This window comes from Parus major, chromosome 2, assembly GCF_001522545.3.
Source record: "Parus major isolate Abel chromosome 2, Parus_major1.1, whole genome shotgun sequence".
Taxonomy (NCBI): Eukaryota; Metazoa; Chordata; class Aves; order Passeriformes; family Paridae; genus Parus; species Parus major.
The window spans coordinates 63,768,185-63,776,973 of NC_031769.1; the positions used below are offsets into that span (position 1 = coordinate 63,768,185).

Consider the following 8,789-nt stretch of genomic DNA (forward strand, 5'->3'; position numbering starts at 1 on the left):
CCCCTGAATTAAGCAATGCCTTAATTTTTTCTTCAGGGCTATTTTTAGGCTGACTACCTAAATTCAGCAGCGTGCCTTACAAAAAACTTTGGTGGGGCAACTTGATACTGCATGAAGGAAGGGTGGAAATGAAAAAAATAAATAAGATGGGGAAGCAGGTGGGAGAAGTCTTTTGGGATAGCTTCCCCTAGCGTGGTTGCCTTAGGGAGCAGATTTACCTCTGACAAGGGTGGCTACAGTGGAAGAGTAATAAGCGTGAAAGGAGTAATAAGCGCTCCAGGTGGGAAAGGAAGGCAGGGTAACCACCCGCCCATAAAAATAGGCAGGGTAGGCCTACATCTACATTGCCTACAGCTGGGGCCATCTGTCTAAAGGCAGGCACGGCTGTCAGGAAAGGAGGGCCTTTTCCAGGTTAGAGAGGTTGAGTGTGAAGCAGGTGATGCTGACTCTGGGGCAAGTGATAGCCTGCCTGCGTTTGCATGCCTTATTTTTTCCAGTGACACTCTGCAGAGTGTGTGTTTGTATGCTTTCTAAATAGCCCAAATAAACACCACACCCCTCAGACATGCACATCTCTTACTTGTTTTGAAATAAGGACCCACAGCTGGAAGGCAGGAAAGGGGACAAAGACTTATGAGACTCATTTCTGCAGAGCCCATTTGTACCAGGACCTCCAACAGAGTAAATCTTGCCAGAACTCGGGCTGGCTGGATTTCCTTCCTCTATGTCCAGCTGCTTGCCACATCCCTGTACCCTTAGGCAATCCACTTCATTCCTCTGTGTCACAGTTATTTTGAAGATATGGAATAAATAATGCCAAGTACCTCACAGGAAAAAAAATATTTACAGTTCATCTTAAGGTTTTGCTAAATTTTTGTGTCAAATTTCCTCTACCTCTGCTTTCACCTTTGAAGAAAAATTGGCTGTAGTGCAACCCTGATGCAGAGATATAGACTAGTATTTTACATGTATTACCTGTCTAGTTTGTAAATCTGACACTTTGATAGTTTAAGATGCATCAAATGCTTTTTGATTTTTGTTTTGTTTTTTTAACCTGTTGCCTTTAAGGCTCTTTCCAAACTGGACCTCAGACATACTGGGAGATAAAGGGATGTAGAAGAGCTAAAGATAAATGTCCTGACTCCAGGAAGTGGCGCTCTTTGGATGAAGTTGCCAAGGAAGGCAATTCCAGCCATCCTCCAGCATCTAAAGGAGGAAAGGTAAGGAGTGAAAATGGCACAACTCAAATTAGAGTCAGGCCACTGGGTAGCATTATCCAGGCTGTCCCGACAGAGCTCTCCCAGCTTGGAGTGCAGTGTTTCTGCTGCTGGGTTAAAGGGAGAAAAGCCTGGGGTTGTTCTTCAGCTGAGTTTCCCAAAAAGAAGTCACACAGGGGCGCCAAAGTCTTAGGAAAAGAAACCCAGGCTTAAGCCTTTTTCCTTTATCGCTTTTCCTTGCAGGCTCCTCAGCCGGTGCAGTCGGAGGGCTTCGCTCCCGCTCCGGAGAGAGCAGCGTTAAGGGAGCAGCTCATCGGCTCAAGACTGATTTCACTTGCAAAAGCACTGCGGCTTCGCAATCGCTGACACTTGTGCGGTGTAAACAGGCTGGGTGGCTGCTGGTAACTCCGTGCCTCTCCCCAGGGGAGTCCTGAGGAGAGCTGCGATGTGCCCTGCTGTGTGGAGGGGGGTCTGATTCCCCTGGGAGGCTGGTGCATCACCTTGTCCTTCCTGCACGGCACCTGCAAGCATGGCCTCAAATTTGGTCTGGACAGACTTCCCGGATGAATTTGGGAAAGTGCCATTGTGTCAGTATGGTAACACCACACTTCGGAGAATAAAAAGTTTGTTTGTCCAGTGTCTGACTGTTTGCGTTCCTGGGTGTGAAGATGACGGTCTAAACCTCTGTCTGCTGGAATGGATCCCAAGGTGAAGATCCCTAGGACGGCTGTACTGTGGGTGCTCGTCAGCCATAGCCTCCAACCGCGCCCTCGTTTCCCTTTGACAGAGGGAGGAGGCTGGCGCAAGAGCTATTTCATCAGCCCCTGACTGCAATTACATTGTACATATAGCGGCTTGCTATTCCTTCAGTGGCTCTATGGAACGATTACACCAGATCACTCGGTGCACAGCCTGCTCTTTCACTCACCTCCAGAAGTTTTACTCCATAGCTGTCGGGCAGGCAGGATATTTTGGTATAAAACACCACATAAACCCAGCTGAGCCAAGCAAACTATACCCATAGCATAAGCTGCCATGGAAAAAAGAAAAAAAAAAAAAAAAAAAGCCATGTTGTTCACTGTTTTGTTTTGTCTTGCTCTCTGCTGAGCGATATATCTTAGTGACAAGTTGCTGTAGCCACACAGCAATTCTTTTAATACCATAAAGTGTCGTGGGGTGTAGACATGTCCTAGGACAATGGCTAGAGTTAATGTTAAAGGCTAAATGTATTGCAGCTGCATACAAGCTGGGCTAGATTAAAGACTAGAGCTTTGGAAGTTTCTTGTTAGAAAAAACCAAAACAACAACCAACAAAAAACACTAAAGAGATTTTTTTTTTGTGCAGATTAATTTTGGTTTGGACGTCAGAGCCTCCAACAGTAATTTTCCAGTAATATGTCTTATTGTAATTATTTGACACTTTAAAATATATGCCTTGCAGACAGCAGTTCCAATGTTAGCACAGAAGTATCAAAGTAGATTTTATTAAAACTCTGCTGTGAGTAATACCAGGCTTTGTTTCCTAACATGTCTTATTAGGGTGTTTTATTCAATGCACTGAAAATGAAATTCCACTTCCATTATATCATGTCATGCCAGGATGGATGCAACACCAAAGTATCATTGGAGAAGCTGAGAGTTTCAAACATGAGTGCCCAAGTTTAGCCAGCAAAGAGTAGAGTGAGGTGTCAGATGTAAATGGCCTGTTTTCTGGAGTTTCCAACTGCCTGCTCCTCCTCTTCATATTGCTTTCCTGGCTATGGAACATGTTCTGATGGTTAGTTCCGTCTCTGTTCTTGGTTTCCTTTCCTTCCCTTGATCTCAAGCAAACCAGCTGCAAGACCTTGGGGAAATTCCTTATCTTCCCCTTGCATCAGTTTACTTATCTGTAAAGCAGATAAACTAATAACACTGCACTTCTCGAGGGTTTGTTGAAGCTTATTATACAGCAGTGAGTGCTGTAAGAGGGAAGTCATTACAAAAATGACAGTGTTAATATGACATGGAGGTAACATGAAGGAGTCCCATTCTGCTCCATGCAAGTCAGTGGAGCTCTGTTATTTGCTTTAGCAGAAGCAGGGATTTTGGCCTATGCTTAAATGACTTGCATTTGTTTTTCTTCTTGAATGCTAATATAGAGTTAAGAGATAGCATTACAAGGAAAGCTCATTCCTGCCTATGTGTAAATATTTAGCAGCTGAATAGGCATTATTTAGCAGGGCACAGTTTCTGCTTCTCCACAGTTTTCAAGGATGTCATTCTAAGCTGCTACAGATCAGAAGATACACTGAAATTACCAGATCAAAATCCTTCCCATATAAGAGTACACATACAGAATTTATTTTACTGGGCAATTAAATGTGTAAGATAAATATCCCTGGGGGAGGAGGGTTGTTTGAGGTTTTATGGCATATCTTATTATGGGCTCAGTTTTGAAATCTTAATCCAAGCAAAACTCCCCATGTGGAGACTTAATGCTGGAGCATAACTGTGTTTTGTACTCAGGATAGGTGCAGTTGCATCAGTGGATTTTAGGGCAAGGGGGTAGCAAAGGCAGTGAAGCTTTGCCTAGAGAAAAGCAGCCCTTCTTAGAACATTTATAATTAGCAATAACCCTTTGATATAACAGGATGTGCTGAAGGACCTTAGGCGCCATATCCTTTCCTGAATTTCATCTGACAATGTTATTGATGAAAACTTGAAAATAAATGGAAAATAGAACTTATTTGTAATTATTTTGGGGTGGCATGATCAGTAAAACTGCAATCTACTGCAGCTATGAGGTTGTTGGCAAAATAGTTGGCTGTGTTTTGAATGCTAAAGCTTTTGAAGGACACGTGAGCAGTCAGAATTGCCCAGAAAATACTCCAAATTTTATATCCAAGCTGCAAATGCATTTTTTTTCTTAAAACTGGGTGGGGTTTATCTGTTTAGAAAATGAAATGTACAGAAAAATGTGCAGAAAAAAGCATCCAGGTTGGAGTGAAGAAATAATCAGATCTTGACATGCATATAACAGATAGATTTATTTTTCTAGAGACCAAAGTGCTTGGTATCTCTAGAATTAATTTATTGTGCTTTGCAAGGGGAAAAAAAAATAAATCTCACCATATTTGTACTTGAGACCATCCTCCCTGGGGAATCCAAAAAAAGATGAAGCCCAGAATTTTACCCCACCGATGCTTTACTCACAGGGATAATCTTTTTAGGAGCTCGTTTTCTGGACATGGCAATGACAGTAGCTAGCCCGTAAGGGCCTAGGTTGAGGAAGGGATCTGATGAAGCAGAATGTACAGGTTACATTTCCCTACGAGGTCTAGAGCATGGCAATTTGCACCATGTGGTCGCTCATGCAAACACCGGCCAGTCGTCGGTAGCTGGATTGCACTGGCACCGCAGAGTGCGCTCAGTATTTACTCCTGACTACTTGCCGGTTTTGCTTGTTTGGTTGGTTTAGTGTAGTTAGTTTAGCAAATAAATATTAAAGGAGCAGGTGAGACCCACGTGCTCCTTGGAAAAAACTTCACTTTTTCTCCCCCCTCCAAAAAAAAAAAGTTTTCATCTCGCTTTCAAAAAATTGCACTCAAACACCTCTCCCACGCCGTCATTTGGCACGGAAAAAAGTTACTATTTGTATGCATTTATAAGTATTTATTTGCTGATTTGCAAAATGATCAGCCTCCTGACAGCACGCTGGGGATTCACACAGCGGGCCGGGAGCGAAGGGGGTCTCGTTAGGGGATGTGGGGTGTGAGGGGGAATGGCAGAGACGCGCGGAAAGGTACCACAGTGCCGTAACTCAGGGACACAGCATCCTCATCCTTCTCTTGCTCCTCTGAAGGGGCTGCGCAGGGGCGACGGCTCCGCGCCTTGTCCAAGCGGGACGTCCCGCATCCCCCTTCTAAGAGTATCCCAGAGCAAAGTCGCGACGCGGGGAGCCGCGGGAGGAAGGACAGGAAAGGGACACTCGGTTTCGTGAGGTCCCGGGAGAAGCTGAAGCGACCTGTTGCACTCGGCGAGCTTCCCTCTTGTGGGAAACGGGCTTGAAAAAAACCCGAACTCTGCTAGACTGAATAGCTGGGAGACAGCACAGTGGACAAGGCGCTCACAGGTGGGCGCATACGGATTTCTCCTCTTACCCTTTTCTTTTCTCTCCTTTGCAACATCCCAAGTCGCCTATCGGAAGGGCTCTCCCAGATCCACTGGCCGCAGGGTTGAGACTGCTCTGCTCGGGGACCCCACAGCAGGGCATAAAAACAAGACACAAACCCCCAAATCAACAGAGGAAAAAGCTCTCCGCTAACATCCGAGAGACAGCACCTCCCCTTCTCCTGCACGGGCCTCCCAAAAGTAATTTAATCGTGTTGGACCGCAAAGTGCGAGCGAAAAAGGGCGGAGAGTATTTGTATTCTTCTTCTTTTTTTCTTTTTTTTTTTTTGTCTTTGTTTAGTAGGGTTTGCGGTGTTTGGAGTGTTTTTATGTCCTGCCGCTTTTTGCCTCCTTCTTTCTGCTCTCGTCTTTGCCATAAGGAGAACCCGGGAAGACACCCCGCGCCCACAGTGAAGGCAGCCCTCATCCCCGGGACAGCGGCCATCCCGCTTCTCCGCAGCCTCGTAAAGCCGAGGTGGACCCACACCAACCTGAACCTCTCTTTTTTCCCTCGGAAAATTCCGACGCCGGGAGTTCTGGCGGGGCAGAGGACGGGGCGGGGGGTGCTCCCTCCGGAGCCCGCCGGGGAGCGAGCCCACCCCGCTGCGGCCGCAGCCACACGTCCACCGCCGAGCATCTGTCCATCTGTCCGGAGCGGGGCCTCTGCCGGCCCTGGGGCCGCCTGAGCTGCGAGTGGCCCCAAGGGCGCAGACCGGCCGCTGCCAAAAATTACTTTAGAGAAAAAAAGGAAAAAAAAAAAAAAAAAAAAAAAAAAAAAAAAAAAAAAAAAGAAAAAAAAAATGAAAAAGGAGAAAAACTATTTATGTGTCAGTGAGCTGGCGGAAATCAGCCGCGTTGAGTTTCTCCCCAGCCGGGCGGCACTGGGGCAGGGAGAACTGAAAAGCCATAGTGAGAAGAATAACCAAGCCTAAACTCCCCGCAGAGAAACAGGAGCCGGATTTATCTAAACGGTCTTGCGGTTCGCCCTGGGGGCCGGCAGAACAGGCAGGAGGGAGTAGGAAAGACCTGTCCGGCACCTGAGAGCCGGGCTGTGGGGACACTCAGGGGTGAGGTCGGTAACAGACCGGCTGGGGAACCTCGACGCCGGGAAGGTGAATGACCCCCAAGACCGTCTCTTCCCTATTTTCTCGATGGGAAGAGATCCGTGGCCGGGTTTTCATCCAGAAAGCTGAAAAGCTTTCTTAAGAAAGCTGCCGGTGTAGGGAAAGGGATGCGGGTAGGGCTTTGTCCCGTGTGCTCCCCGCGTTGTGACACACGGGGAGGGACCCGGCGCGCCCATCGGAAATAATTCAGGGGGCACAGAGCTCCGCGATGACTCCCTCAGAGCCACCTGCCAAAATCACTACCGAGCTGTGAACCAGACGGTGTGACACAGAGGAGAGAGGACACGTCTTTGCACTAGAAGACAGTTTTGTCTGAGGAGAGAAGGTGCTTCAGCTTCCTTTTGCACAAGGAGGAGGCAGGGCGAGACAGAGCTGGCACTTAAGGGATGACAGGAGCTCAGGGCGCGGCGATTTCAGTCCCCTACACGGGCCGGGTGTGCCCTTAAGGCTGCGAGGGAAAGGCGCCCTCTAAACGCCCGGGCCAGGGAAGTCGAATTCACCCCCAAAGCGCTGTCACCAAATGCCCCAGGGAGGGGAAAAGGAGCGCCCCACAACCCCGGGCTCTGCTGCGCGCCCAGCCCATACCCTCTTCCCCTAGGCTAAAAAAAAGAGCACGGATGAGCCCGATGCGAGCCAGGGTTGCCCATAGCCCCGAAAGCTCGGCTCACACCCCACGGGCGAGCCCCGTTTCGGCCGCCTCGCTGCCAAGTGCCGCGGGGCAGAGCCGGGCTGTGGGAGCCGGGTCCTGAGCGCAGGGATTTAACCCTGTGTGGGGAGCGCTGGAGTTAGGCACAAGGGAAAGATTCTACCGGGAGAAGTGCGGCACTCAAGTTTACTGGGAACGTTTCGCAGAAGACCAACTTAAAATCAAACTAATTCCCCATCCCTCTCCGCAAAATAGTAATAAAAGCTGGCATTTTAAGTAAACGTTACGGGGCCAAAATTGCCTCCCCCCTTCCCCCCCAGAGAGGGCTCAAGGGGATAGGACGAGCAGCAAGCGGGGAAAGGAGAGGCGGCAGGCTTCCAGAGCCACGAAATCTCTGTACATCTTCCCCATCCCTTTCCCGTTTTGCACGGGGCCGTCTTCTCCCCGCGTCGCCCCGAGCAGGAGGCTCCCCAGGACTGAGGGGGGTGGGAAAGGGGCAGGGCTGTGTAATTAAATTCCGGTGCCCGGTTAATTGCTGTAATTTGACGCTAACTGTACACCGCGGGCCGGCGCTGGGAGCGGCGGTGCGAAGCGCACCTCGCACGGCCCATTGACCGCGCCCCGCCCCGCCGCCGCGCAGGAGCCGCCGCTCTCCGCAAAGGGTGCCCGGGCTCCGCCGAGCCCGGCTCGCTGGGATGGTGGATGAGAAGAGAAGCCCCGCAGGAGCCGGCGATTCGACTGCCCGCGGCCCTGCCTTTCCCCCGGGATCTAATGGCTGCGGGTGCCAGTTCTTGCTTCCCTCTTCCAACCTGCCTAGAGACAGGGCAGGAACTCCCTTCCATAAGGTCCTTGTATCCAAGCCCTTGTGGTGGGGCGAGGGGGTGCGATCCCCTTCCTTCTACTGGAGACTGCGGTCAGCCCAGGACCCAACCCAACACAGCCTCACTGGTGGGTGACAATGCTCCCCACATCCGGGAAGCTTCAAGCTGTCCCGTGCCTGGGACATGATGCCCCGTTCACCTGTCTCTGAGATGTGAAAGGGCTTGCTGTGCAGCTGCGAAGTGGAAATTATTTACATCCCTCCCCACAATCCTGTAGCTCGAGTACTGCTTCTCTCCACGCCCCCAGTGCCCTGCCCCTAGAAATGAGGCAGGGTCCGCGCTTCCTCACTTTTTTGGGGTATGAAATCAGGGCTGTGCGACACACTGGCGAACTTCCAGGGCGCTTCGGCACTTGAATCCCCGAGGGGAAAAAAAGCCAACTAAACGTGGGCGGGGACAAGGGGTACTGACATCGAGAGGCCCAAGGGCCACAGGCTGTCGCAGGCCAGCTTCCCCCGGGGGAACGCAGCATCCCTCAGCCCAGGCCGCTCCCGCGCAGCCCGGCGGGACAGATCCCCGACCAGCCTGGTGCGCATCACCCCGCCCGCTGCCGCCCGCCCCGTCTTGGCCCCCATACCAGGGGCTGGAAAGACTCTGCACTGGGGGGATGTCTTTGTTTCTCTCTGGACTCCCCTGGCAATTTGCAGTAGTTCCGTCACCCATCTGGGCCAGTTCAGCCCTCCTGGTGCTTTGCCTTTCTGGGCTACTGGTGTTTTTATTATTATTATTTATTATTATTATTATTATTATTATTATTATTATTATTATTATT

The 8,789-nt window shown here is 49.9% G+C and overlaps 1 long non-coding RNA gene across 1 annotated transcript; it reads left to right on the top strand.

Moving 5' to 3' along the window:
- Positions 1–376: 376 nt before the first annotated feature.
- On the top strand, positions 377–1,856 carry LOC117245458. Its single transcript, XR_004500163.1, has 3 exons — positions 377–411; positions 1,069–1,220; positions 1,461–1,856. It is a non-coding gene; the product is annotated as an uncharacterized LOC117245458 (long non-coding RNA).
- The last annotated feature ends 6,933 nt before the right edge of the window (positions 1,857–8,789 follow it).